This window comes from Gasterosteus aculeatus, chromosome 9, assembly GCF_964276395.1.
Source record: "Gasterosteus aculeatus chromosome 9, fGasAcu3.hap1.1, whole genome shotgun sequence".
In the NCBI taxonomy this organism is placed as follows: domain Eukaryota; kingdom Metazoa; phylum Chordata; class Actinopteri; order Perciformes; family Gasterosteidae; genus Gasterosteus; species Gasterosteus aculeatus.
Genome location: NC_135696.1, coordinates 21,547,961 through 21,561,114, shown reverse-complemented (window position 1 = coordinate 21,561,114; position 13,154 = coordinate 21,547,961). Strand labels below are relative to the sequence as shown.

Below are 13,154 nucleotides of genomic sequence, written 5' to 3'. Positions count from 1 at the left end.
CCGCCGTCCCTCCCTCCCATCCGGCTCCACTCTTCTCCTCCGTGAGCCTCTATATATAGACATGTGGAAGATAAAAGGGTGCGTCTCCCCCCCCCCCTATTATATCACTATTATATACCCCACTATTTTATCCACCGTTTTTCACCCCTCCGGGGTCGGAAGCCACATTATTCCAGAGACAAAGGATTCACACAGAGAAACTAATTCACGTAGAAAGATGCAGTAACACTTCCATGACGCAACTCCAGGAAAGAGCCTCATCTCTGTAGTGTCACCTCCTACGAGCACGAACAACACACACACACACACGTGTCATAGAGATGCATAACGTGCTGAAACAACTCGGGTCGAACCGCCTCAAAGTGACAGAACGGCGTCTTAATCCAGGAGAGCGAGAGGTCGTTGTCGTTTGCGCTCACTCCGTGTGCTCATGCATCATACATGATGATACGTGAGCTTAATTGTCACCCCACCGGCTCTCAGAGCATCACATCCCTCCACCATCTTCGCTTCCTCCTCGTCCCCCTCAATCCGGACCGGTTGTGCCGCGAGACGTGCTCTTTTTCCCCCCCTTACTCTCCTCCTTTCATTCCCTTGTTCCCTTCCCTTCTCTCTCGCTCCCTCCATCCTACCCTCTCAACTCGGCCCGGGCCGACGGCTGCAGCATCACGTACAGGAGGGAGGGGTGAAGAATTGAGGAGAGAGACGAGGAGGGGAGGAGTGGGGAGGGAGGGGGGGTTGGACTGAGAGTGAGACGGGAAAGGGAGGAAGAGTGAGGCAAAGAAGTGAATACGAGGAAGAAAAGAAATAAAGAAATAAACAGTGGACGTAGGAAGAGAAACGGAAAGACTGCGAAGGTGCAGATGAGGATGAGGAGGAGATGGGGGAGAAAAAAAAAGGGGGAAGAGGGGGGGGGGGGGGTGACGAGATGAAGATACGAGGCAGAGGAGGAGACCAACAGAGAGGGAGGGGGGAGAATTGCAGTATTTTTTATCATTCTGAGTGAGTGGGCTCCATAAAAGTAGGTTACTGTCAGCAGACATGAGGCGCACACACACACACACACACACACACACACACACACACACACATATACACGCACACACGCACACCCACACGGCAAGATGTACCATCTCCATTTTAGTTCTGCTGAAGCAGCTGCAGCGTGTGTGTGTGTGTGTGTGTGCATATATGTGTCCGTGTGTCCGTGTGTGTGTGTGTGTGTGTGTGTGTGTGGTGTGTGTGTGTGTGTGTGTGTGTGTGTGTGTGTGTGTGAGCCTGCAGCGTGCAGCAGCTGAACATGGAGGCACCTGCCGGCCTTTTTTCTAAATGGCAGCGCTGGACGAGGTCTGCTGGTCTCAGCGGTTCCCGTCGTCGGGGAGTCGGCGGATCGCCGAGTAGAAGGTGAGACGTGATGTTTGCACCTCGCCGGGGATGTCCTGGAGAATCGCCGTTCCTCCTCCTCCGGAGAGCAGCAGCGCGAGTACCGCAGCCTACAAGTGGTGCTTACACCTACAAATCCCGCCAACACGAGTCACTCCCCCGCTGGTTACCTGCATGCAGTCTCCGCCTCCTCGCAGGGCGGAGTTTAGGGGTGAAGTGACCACAGAGGAGCAGCTACTGAATCAGTCTTTGTTTCTCATCGTGTTAATGAGTCGGAAGTATGGAAAATAAAAGATATTCACCGATAAGGTTTAAGTGTCGATGCGGCTGCAGTCGCAGGCAACATCATCCAACACACAGACACACACACAGGCCTGATGTGTGAAGAGGTGGGCTAACTAACGTCCCACAGCGTCCTGCCAGCTCAGCAGCCGTAAAACTGCCAAGAGAACTGATGACCGACTATTCTGTCTTCTTCCGCTCGCACACACACACACACACACACACACACACACACACTCTCACACGTTCACCTTACCCATAAATCTCTAAACATCCCCCTGTCACACGTACACCCTCCTGTACACACACACACACATGCACATACACAAGAACCCCACAACCAGAAGACGGAATGTTCCAGCGGACAAATAAAATACTCGCGTTAAAGAGACGGGACGGGAACGAGTGGCGTCGCTTTCTGGCGTTGCCGCGTCCGCTGAAGCGGTGGGATTCTACGCCAACGGGCCGATTTTCTCCGCTTGGAACCGGCTGGCAAACGGGAGCGAAACGAAGCGGCCGTTGCCGACGGCAACGGGAAGCGTAGGACAACGCGCGTTGCTTTAGTCATGACGGGGTCGGTTCACTCCAAGGCCCCATGTTTTTGGGGTGATAATCATCATCTCACCGTGGTCAAGTCAAAGGGGGCCGGTGCGCAGCGGCTAACGTAGCTAACGTGGCTAACGCCGCCAACAATCCGTTTACCGCATCCAAATGCAAGCCGGTTGTGGCCCGGCGTCTCCCGCCGCCATCGATGGGCGGAGGCCACACAACGCGGATCCTCCGGTCGTCCTGCTGCTGCTTGCAGTTCACTTCATTCATGCACATCCAAGGGCGCAACCACGCATTCTTTGGAGGGGTCGTGTCCCCCCCCACCCCCCCCCTCAATATCGAGAAAAATGCCCATAGATGAGCAGCTCGCGCCGTCCGCCGTGTGTTTGGGTCCCGTGTTTGTGCGCGCTGATTGGCCGATGAACGATGAACGCCCGGGAAGCAAACACATGACATCAGCAAGCTTCTCCATTAGTCACCAAATCACATCTGCAGAACCCAGAGCACTACTGCACACACACACGCACACACACACACACACACACACACACACACACAGGCAGGCAAACATAAGAAAACACACACTGACACATTACATACATGTACGGTTGGAAACAAACACGTAGCTACAGAGTGTTAAATGTGTGCGTGTGCGTGTGTGTGCGCGTGTGCGTGCGCGTGCGTGTGTGTGTTAGCGGGGTGTATTGGAAGACAACGCTGGTTGTTCTCGTGCTGCTGCGGTGACTCATCAACCCAGTGAATCACACACGGATCTGATTTAGAAACCGACCGCATCCACCTGACTGCTGCTTCCACACACACACACACACACACACACACACACACACACACACCTACGCAGACACATCAATGCATGCTCACATTCAGACGTGTGAAGACAATGCAACCACTTAGCCACACAATCTGATGGAGACAGAGACCAGCGTGGTGGTTGTTCTGCAGGTTGGACTCTACGTCTTCACACAAACCCTTTATTCTCTGTGTGTTTCCGTCACTTTTAGGGGTCAGTCGTCCTCATTAAAGCAAATCCAAAGCAAAAAGTGAATCTGTGCTAACAGACCTTTGAGGAAACCACCATCAGGGAGGACCCGTCTGCACTGTGGTGCTCCCACCAGCAGAAGCCTCCTCAGGATTTGGACACGTTGAAAGCGCCGAGCGTCCACACTCTTAGCGGTGAGAGAGAGGAACCTCCGACAAGGAGACCAGAGCCTCCTTGTCCTCCTTTACAAACTAAATCCGTATTACACCGCGGATAACGCCGCAGCAGAACGAGAGGCCTGACTTCAGCTCGCTCGCCCGTCCGTCCGTCCGTCCCCCGCGATCTGGGCTTCAGCTTCAGGGGGATTTCAGAGCGAACTGATCTCCACAAAGGAAACTTTCAATTACCAGGTGAGCTCCAAGCGAGGAATACCTGTCTGCCTCTGAGGGGAGGAGGCGGCTGCAGGGATGTGCGGTTCAAATAATTAGCCCAATACCAGAGTCCCCCGTCGCCAAATAGTTAATTAACAGCTCGCCCAGTGTGTGTGTGTGTGTGTGTGTGTGTGTGTGTGTGTGTGTGTGTGTCCAGAGGATTAAAGACTGTAATTAGAATTGTGTCCTCTCCTCTGTCTCTTTTTTTACACCTTCTCCCAACACATACTCTCTTGGTATTTTTACACACACACACACGGACACACACACGGACACACGGACACACACACTACTCTGGACCACCACGTCGAAGTCAGCTGCAGTTTTCTTCCAAAGGCAGATTCTAAATAGCAACATTAAGAGGACGTGGGGTCTCGTCTCCATGCCTGTCCGTATGATCGTATGGTGACGTCATCTGAACTGCAACACAGTGTTAAAGCTGCATTCTGTGTGGTGACCAGCAGGGGGCGACTCCTCTGCTCCCATAGACGTCTATGAGGAAATGACTCTACTTCTCTGTAGTGACCAGCAGGGGGCGACTCCTCTGCTCCCATAGACGTCTATGAGGAAATGACTCTACTCCTCTGTAGTGACCAGCAGGGGGCGACTCCTCTGCTCCCATAGACGTCTATGAGGAAATTACTCTACTTCTCTGTAGTGACCAGCAGGGGGCGACTCCTCTGCTCCCATAGACGTCTATGAGGAAATGACTCTACTTCTCTGTAGTGACCAGCAGGGGGCGACTCCTCTGCTCCCATAGACGTCTATGAGGAAATGACTCTACTTCTACCATGTTCTGCATCGGGGGAAGAATTAATAGACATTCCAGTTTCTACATGGAACGTGTTTAAGAATGTTTAATGAGCAGATGACGTCTTATTCTTCAATAATAACTATAAACCTTCGGTGAGCCGATACATAAAGAGAAGAACTTTCTGCTGTTCAACAGAGACGTCACTTTTCTTTGTGTATTGAGGCCGACGAGGGCGAGGTCAGACGAGACGGCCATTTGTCGGACTGCCCCCCATCCCCCCCGGACCCCCCCAGCCCGCGGGACGACTGCAGGTCACCAGCCGGGGTCAGAGAGGAGGAGGAGGTGAAGAAGAACACGCCTCCTCCTCCTCCTCCTTTGTTGAAAATCTTCTGAGGTTTGTTTTGCGATCTATTGACTTTTCGTTACTTTTATTCATAAATGAACCATCTAACATCACTCTTAACTCATTCTAAACTAAAGATGTTTAATCTATATTAATAGAAAACACAGAAAATCAGCTCATCATCTCCTCAGATGTCAAAGACACTGACTCGCTGTCATGTCGATCATCTAAACAGATTCCTTCACTGTTTCTCTATTGATCCACTAAATGATTAATCAAGCTTATTGTTCCCGTAAGCAACTAATAATATCACTGCTCATCAAACGCGACACAGCTCGCAACCAGAAGCGTTACTGCCGTTATCGGTGGGATCTCATAACACGCCATCGACTCCGCCTCATCACACGCCATCGACTCCGCCTCATAACACGCCATCGACTCCACCTCATCACACGCCATCGACTCCGCCCCCATAACACGTCATCGACTCCGCCCTCATAACACGCCATCGACTCCGCCTCATCACACGCCATCGACTCCGCCCTCATCACAGGTCATCGACTCCGCCCTCATCACAGGTCATTGACTCCGCCCTCATCACAGGTCATTGACTCCGCCCCCATAACACGTCATCGACTCCGCCCTCATCACACGCCATCGACTCCGCCCTCATCACAGGTCATTGACTCCGCCCTCATCACAGGTCATTGACTCCGCCCTCATAACACGCCATCGACTCCGCCTCATCACACGCCATCGACTCCGCCCTCATCACACGCCATCGACTCCGCCCTCATCAGAGGTCATCGACTCCGTCCTCAGCTCCCTCACTGCCCTGCACCCAATTAAAGAGTCAAAAATTTTAAAAAAAATTAAAAACAATATTATGATATTTTGTATAATGTTACCATCCAACGCACTGACAGAGAGACAGACAGGTAGACAGACAGGGTGGTTTAGGTGACGGGAAAAAAAGATCACATTCCTAACATTAGAAACAAGGAATGCTGGGTAATAGAAAGAATGGCCGACAGCAGCGTGGGACTCTGGACCAAACAAAAACCAAGCTCCAAAGCTTTTGATACGCACACACACACGCACACACACACGCACACACACACACACACACACACACACACACACACACACACACACACACAGCATATCTCCTCTTCTGCCCCTCAATCTGCACACTGCTTTGACAGACATCAGATGGAATGGGGGGGCGGAGGGGGAGTAAAGAGGAGGAGGAGGAGGGAGGCGTAGGAGGCAGAAGAGGAAGAGGAAGAGGAGCAAACATCTCAGTCTGGAGGAGAGAAGAGGAGATAAAGCGTGAGGAAGAGGAGAGGCGGAGAGCATCGAGTCTTCGGCTTGTTTTTATTTTGGAATATATTTAAAAAACTCTTCTTCTCCTGTCCTCACACAACCCCCCCCCCCACACACACACAGACACAGACACACACACACACACACACACACACACACACCTCTTCTCTCTGAAACCTTGAATAATGTTCAATTAGAATAATTACGATCATTAAGGTGATCACTTTCCCGACAGCACCATTCATTACTCCGTTAAAACACCTATTAAAGAGGCCGAGCAGGGTGGTGGGGGGGGGGGGTGCACCCCCACCCTGCTCGCCTCCACCCCCAACCTTCGCCTCCACCCCCCTCAGAGCCGGATCCGAACTTTTGAGAAGCGTTTAGTTTCCTCTTTGCTCCTCGTGTTTTACCCTGCGTCCAAAACCAGAGAGACGTCCTCCCAGCGGACGTCTTCCTGCTGAAGACCTTAAAACGTACAACTTCTTACACTGCGTGAATAAAATAAAGAACGCTTCAGGGGGCTTTTTCATTCACAACATGCATGTTAGTTTGTGTGTGTGCGTGTGTGTGTGTCTGAATCTGTCCCATTCCCCATCTTCCTCTTCGTCTCCATCAATAGAAGAAGAAAAAAGAAAACGCCACCACTGTGCTTTTCAGCAGAAGCATCTCAGCACCAAACACGCACACACACGCACACACACACGCACACAGACACACACTCAGGCTGGCTAAAGGCCAATCAATAATTCACATAGTGCAGATTGAATGTAGATCAGTGACTCAACATGGGGCAGAACACTCTAACTGTCCTCCTTCAGTCCCGTCTCCTGCTCTCCTTTGTCTTTTTGTCTTTTTCTTAAATCCTTAAATCCTCCAAAGGTGCCTTTCTATGGCGCGCTATCTTCATCCTCATCTTCATCCTCATCTCTGCTTCTGGTCTTGAGTTTTCATGTGTAACTTTAGAAAGGGGGCGGGGCCCTGATGGGTGATGCTCTGGTTGGCTTGTGGTCAGCCCGGCCCGTGTGTGTTTGGCCCCGCCTCCTCGCTAGTCCTTCGCCTCCTTTCTCCTCTCGACCTTTTCCTCTCTTCACACCTCTTTCTGCTCCCTGTCGCTCTCGTCCTCCCGCTGTTCAAACCTGAGCTCACGGCTGAATGAAGCGGCCTTCTTTTAGGGTCGAAGCCCAGCGAGAGGCTTTGGGACGAAACACACAAGGTGCAAAACAAGAATAAGAAAGAGAACATTCAATAAAATATATATATATATATTTTAATAGGGGAGCTATGGAAATAGAAGGAATTGGAGGGAGCTTTTCTGGACTGTTGCCGCCTGCTTCAAACCCACACCGGCAGATAATATTCCACAAACGTCACACACACAGTGAGCTGAGGCAGCGTCACGTTTCACCACAGTGAGAATTCACACAGACACACCGCATCCGGAGTCCTGCCAAAGAGACCGTTGCCATGGCGCTCGCCTGTCCGTCCACGTGTGGACGTTCCTCTCTCGAACGGCGGCGCCTCAAACCGAGAAGATAAAGCTGATTTCACCACGACGAGCGTTAAGAAGAACTAGAAGTGTTCCCTCTAAAGAGAGACAGACAGTGAGAGAGACAGACAGAGAGACAGAGAGACAGAGACAGACAGAGAGACAGAGAGACAGAGAGAGAGAGAGAGAGAGAGAGAGAGAGAGATTGCACATCGGAGCGTTAACGTCCCAAATGGTGCTTTTTCTGCCAAACACTGACTGTGTGTCCGTGTGTGTGTGTGTGTGTGTGTGTGTGTGTGTGTGTGTGTGTGTGTGTGTTGGGATGCGGTTGAGCCCCCCTGAGGTAAGTGATCCTGTTGAACAGGTGTTACAGTATCACCTGCCCCCCCCCCCCCCCCCCCACACACACACACACACACACACACACACACACACACACACACGCACACACGGACACACACACCAGAGCTATGAGATCCTCTGTCAGCCGTGACTGATCAGAACGGATCTGCTCGCTTCGCGCCAGACGGATGAAGCCGAGCCACCAGCTGATCAGTGTGTGTGTGTGTGTGTGTGTGTGTGTGTGTGTGTGTGTGTGTGTGTGTGTGTGTGTGTGTAGCTGGAGCTCATTCTACACAGAAACACAACAGCATCTACTGTAAGCTCAAGTATTTTAGACCTTAATTAATCTTCCAGAGACACATTTTATCGATCTTATCAGAACAGCAGAGTCAAGTAGAGAAAAAAAGCTGTCACGTTTTAACTTATTATGCATTAACCGTTAAATACATTAATACATTAAGATGTAGATCAAATCCTACAAATATGAATCTCCATTAATATTCTTATAGTTCTTTTTGTAGGTCTGTGAAGTGAGGCCGATGCTTCACGTGTTAAAGCTGCATTCTCTGTAGTGACCAGCAGGGGGCGACTCCTCTGCTCCCATAGACGTCTATGAGGAAATGACTCTACTTCTCTGTAGTGACCAGCAGGGGGCGACTCCTCTGCTCCCATAGACGTCTATGAGGAAATGACTCTACTTCTCTGTAGTGACCAGCAGGGGGCGACTCCTCTGCTCCCATAGACGTCTATGAGGAAATGACTCTACTTCTCTGTAGTGACCAGCAGGGGGCGACTCCTCTGCTCCCATAGACGTCTATGAGGAAATGACTCTACTTCTCTGTAGTGACCAGCAGGGGGCGACTCCTCTGCTCCCATAGACGTCTATGAGGAAATGACTCTTCTCTCTTGATTTATTCCCTCAGTAAACATTGTAAACATGAGTTTATGGTCTCAGTCTCTAGTTTATAGTCTTCTTCAACACATCATGATGTTCATTTAGTAAACGATCCGCTTCCATTCACTAGAAAACAAAAAAACAAAATGGCGACATCCTGAAGGCAACGCTACAAAACGGGGCTCCACAGTCCAATGGTCAACCACTTCCTACATAGTCCACGGGGGGGATGAGTGTGCTGCTATCTTCTCCCTCTGTCGGGTTCATACTGTACTCCCTCCATTTGTCTTTCCTACACATGACAACGGGCAGCCGGGGAAAGTGTGAACGCCGCACGGACAGATGGTCAGAAACGCGCTGAAACACTGCGCGAAGTCCAGATCGGCTTAACAGTCAACGGTTCTGTTCACTTCGGTCTGAATTTGAACGGAGAAACAACGTCGGCAGCACAGCATCTAATTAAACCCAGAGCTCCAGAGAAATAAGAGACACAAGCGGGAGAAGATGGAGGACGGAACATTTAAAGCGGAGTGGCAGGGGGAGGAAGAGCAGAGCGGAGGAGGAGGCGAAGGGAGAGGGGGAGAGAGAGAGAGAGGGAGGCATAATGAAGTCCTCTGGGTTTCTGGTGGAAGAAGCCACAGCGGCTGGCAGGCAGCACGGCCCGGCCCGGCACAGATGGCGGCATGCTGGGATGCGCTGCGCTGCACTTTCAAAGCAGGAAGCGAACGTTCTTCAAAACTGAAAAAAAAAAAAAAAAAAACAACGTTCTGCCACAAAAACTCTCCCGAGTGACAGAACGGCGGAGATGCCGTTTCATGCTGATGCTTTTTTGAGGACGTTCACTCAAAAGAGGCGGTTTGAGGGAAGCAAGTGTAAAATGTACGGCTGCTTTCTGCCTGCGGAGCAACGTTGTGTTCTGAAAACCAAAAAGTCAGCAAAATCTTCTTTTAAGAATGATAAATCCACTGTGATCACCTCGTCTGTACGTATTGAGGGAGCTTTTGTATCGAACACCTTTTAAATATCGATCGCGTAAACTGAGAACAATGATAGTTAATATCGATCGATGTGCAGGTTGTTCCATTAGCACCACTATGAAGCACCTGAAGTTCCTGATTAAAAGGTCTCATCGTCACTCCAGAACCAAAACACAGGAAAGGAGGATTAATCCATACTTCAATAGATTAAAAACAATTCTGAAATTGCATTTGCAGTAAAAATGATTGACGATTAATCTCTTTAATATTTAACATCAACCCTCAACTCTTCTTCTGAAATACGGTTTCTAGAAAGTTTCTTTCTAATTTGCACGTGGTTGTTTTTTCCCCCAGCGATCCATCACCCGGTCACTGGTCTGGGATGAGAAATCAGTCGGTTCCAATATCGAACATATAACCAACTTGTGGTTCAGACGTAACACAAGCAACACTCCCAACATGGAGCCAACGGAAACGTTCATCTCTGAAGAGAGAACAAACTCGGCTATTCTGGTGACGGATTTAAGAAGAGTTTTTATTCTCCTCCTGGCAGAAAGTAAAGGAACCTTTGAGAAGCCTCCGTGCCAGAAGCCCAGCGGGTCCTTTCCCCAAATACGCTCGCTGTTTTTAGATTAGTCGCCTTTAAATAAAACAACTGAATTACTTGTCTTTGTCAAAGTGAAGAACGGAAGTCTTCTTTCAGACTGGTGGAAGGACGGTTTGATTCAATGCTTTGTCTGTTTCATCCGATATTCACTAAAAGCATCCATTACATAATAAAGCCTCAATTACGTATTCAAATACAACATTTCAGAAAACTCTAATCACCATAATAAATCCCCTTAATGTAGTGATGAAGTGGTGACGTCTCCTTCAGGAGTTCTTACATCACCAAACTTCACATCTTCTTCCCTCTCTGGTTTCTAGAAGTGGAACATGGAGAAACTTTATTTGCGTTACGTCGGTTGACAATATCTATCACTCCATTCTGAGTTATGGAGTAATAGAAAGTCCCGCCGTAAAGTCCTTTGACTAAATAAATAAACAACATTAAAATATATATTTTTCAATGATCAGATTTCTGTTTTTGGAATGTAGGAAGAGGAACACGTTTGATAAGATAATAGCTGGTCTGGACATTGAAACAGATCAAATAAGACATGGATGGGTCATAAACAACGAGGCCGGCAAACCAACAGACGTCATAGAAGCACGTGACGGAGTCAATCAGCTCTCAACCAGGATGCGATAAGACAGTGAGAGGAAGGTGGACTCCGCTTTGAAATCTCCTTCATCCACTGATGCATGGTGACAGGTCAGCACGCCGCGCCACGTGTCCATCAGGACTCTGATAACCGATAACAGACTGACTCTGACTGGTCATGTGACCGTATCCTGCTCAAACAGCAGCGCATCGACCCGTCTTTATGATATTACACCTTTTTCCACTGCTGTCCTGGAGAAAGAGCCACACGCCTCCTTATATGGTCAGTGGTAATTAGAGAGAGAGAGGGGGAGAGAGAGAGGGAGAGGGAGAGAGAGAGAGGGAGAGAGAGGGGGAGAGAGGGAGAGAGAGAGAGGGAGAGAGAGGGGGAGAGAGAGAGAGAGAGAGAGAGAGAGAGAGAGGAGAGGGAGAGAGAGGGAGAGGGAGAGAGAGAGAGGGAGAGGGAGAGTCATTTCCTCTCCCTTCCTTAGGCCTTCATTCTTCTACACATCAGCACTCTGCTCTGACTACAACTGTAGCGCCACACACACACACACACACACACACACACACACACACACACACACACACACACAACACACACACACACACACACACACACACACACACACACACACACAGGTCACTTACAGGTTGTATTCAAAATGCAACTTAATCACCAGCTTCCGCGTGACTGTGATCGATATATACACATATATATATTTATATATATATATATATATCTATACACATATATATATTTATATATATATATATATATATATATATATATATATATATGAATATATATATATGTTGTATAGGGTGAGCCCTAAGCCAGCAGGGATGGACATGGCAGTGAGAGTGAAACCACCATGTCAATCAGAAGACACACACACGCAGACACACACTATGTCAACTTCTTACAACACTGAATAAAAACCACAACTTTCATCCACACACGGCCACACCTCGCCAACCCCCCCCCCCCCGTACCTTGGCGGTGCGCTCGGCTCCTCTTATCAAAAGGATATGGCCATTCGGTGATCTTTTTGGCGTACTCCTCACCAGGTGTCTTCGCTGAAGAGGAAGAGGGAGCGGTTGACCGTTAGGCAGCTCTGCCGGACGGGTATGGGGTTGTACAGGGCCATGGTCCGGGCTCTCTGGGCCATCGACTGCTTGTACATCCGCTGCCCTGCGGGGGGCCCCCCTTGCCTGCTGCCACCGCGGCCGGGCCCCCCTTGGACCGCCGGCACCCCCGCCACCACCGCCACCACCACCTCCTCCTCCTCCACTCCATACCTGTTGGGTAGCTCGTCTCCAAACGCGCCATTCTGCAGACACCAAACGCCAGAGGTTAGGTAGGAGCCGGGGGTGGGGAGGGGGGGACCTCAGCGGGACCCTCCACATGCCACCACCCCATCAGCCTCGGCTCCAAACACACATGCAGAGCGGAGTCGGGTTCGGAGTCTCTCTGCGTCTCCTGCTAATCTATCTGAGCTTCTCCAGATCTTCAGCGCTGAGAAGATACCTCCATCTGTGTGTGTGTGTGTGTGTGTGTGTGTGTGTGGGGAAGGGAGGGGGTGAGGAGGAGAGAGAAGGGGGTGGGAGGGGAGGGAGGGAGAAGCACACGGTGTGTCTGACCGTGTGTTTGGAATGTGAATGTGTATTTATGTCATTTCTGGCGAATGAGATCTCGGAAGTGAACCAACAATAGTGTGTTACTGGCGGGGAGAAAACTCACAATCAATGTTCTATCTCGTCAGAGTATCCACGTTTTCTCTCCGCCGGGGGAAAAAAAGCAAGGCATCCTATTCTGCCTTTCAGGGGGGTTATTTTTTTCGAGTGGAAGGGGGCTTGGGGGAAAAAAATCTCTTCCAAGAAACGAGCCGGTTCTTCCATTTCAACACGCAAACCGCGACCAGTCACGTTTGATGCGGATGGAAACACCTGAGCTTTTCCACACACATTGCGATCATCTCCACTAAGCAGGCTGTACCCCAGGATGGAGACTGCCGTCTTTCCCCCCGATCCCCCCGATCCCCCGCCCCCTCTCAACAGTGCATCTTCACAGATCTGCAGTTGTCTTTTTTTTTTTTCTCTCTCTCCTCCTCCTTCAGGTTCCTGTTTTTTTACTCCTGCGAGATAAAAATAGAAATAGAGGGAGAGTAAAATATTCAAT

The 13,154-nt window shown here is 49.9% G+C and overlaps 1 protein-coding gene across 15 annotated transcripts in view; it reads right to left on the bottom strand.

The window, feature by feature from the left end:
- cacna1ab (calcium channel, voltage-dependent, P/Q type, alpha 1A subunit, b) overlaps nt 1–12,028 on the bottom strand; it is an 80,668-nt gene extending 68,640 nt beyond the window's left edge. For all 15 annotated transcript variants that reach the window (XM_078079826.1, XM_078079831.1, XM_078079835.1 and 12 more), the window contains exon 1: nt 12,008–12,028. The gene's annotated coding sequence lies outside the window, so the exon portion shown is untranslated. The remainder of the gene's footprint in view (nt 1–12,007) is intronic.
- Nucleotides 12,029–13,154: the final 1,126 nt, after the last annotated feature.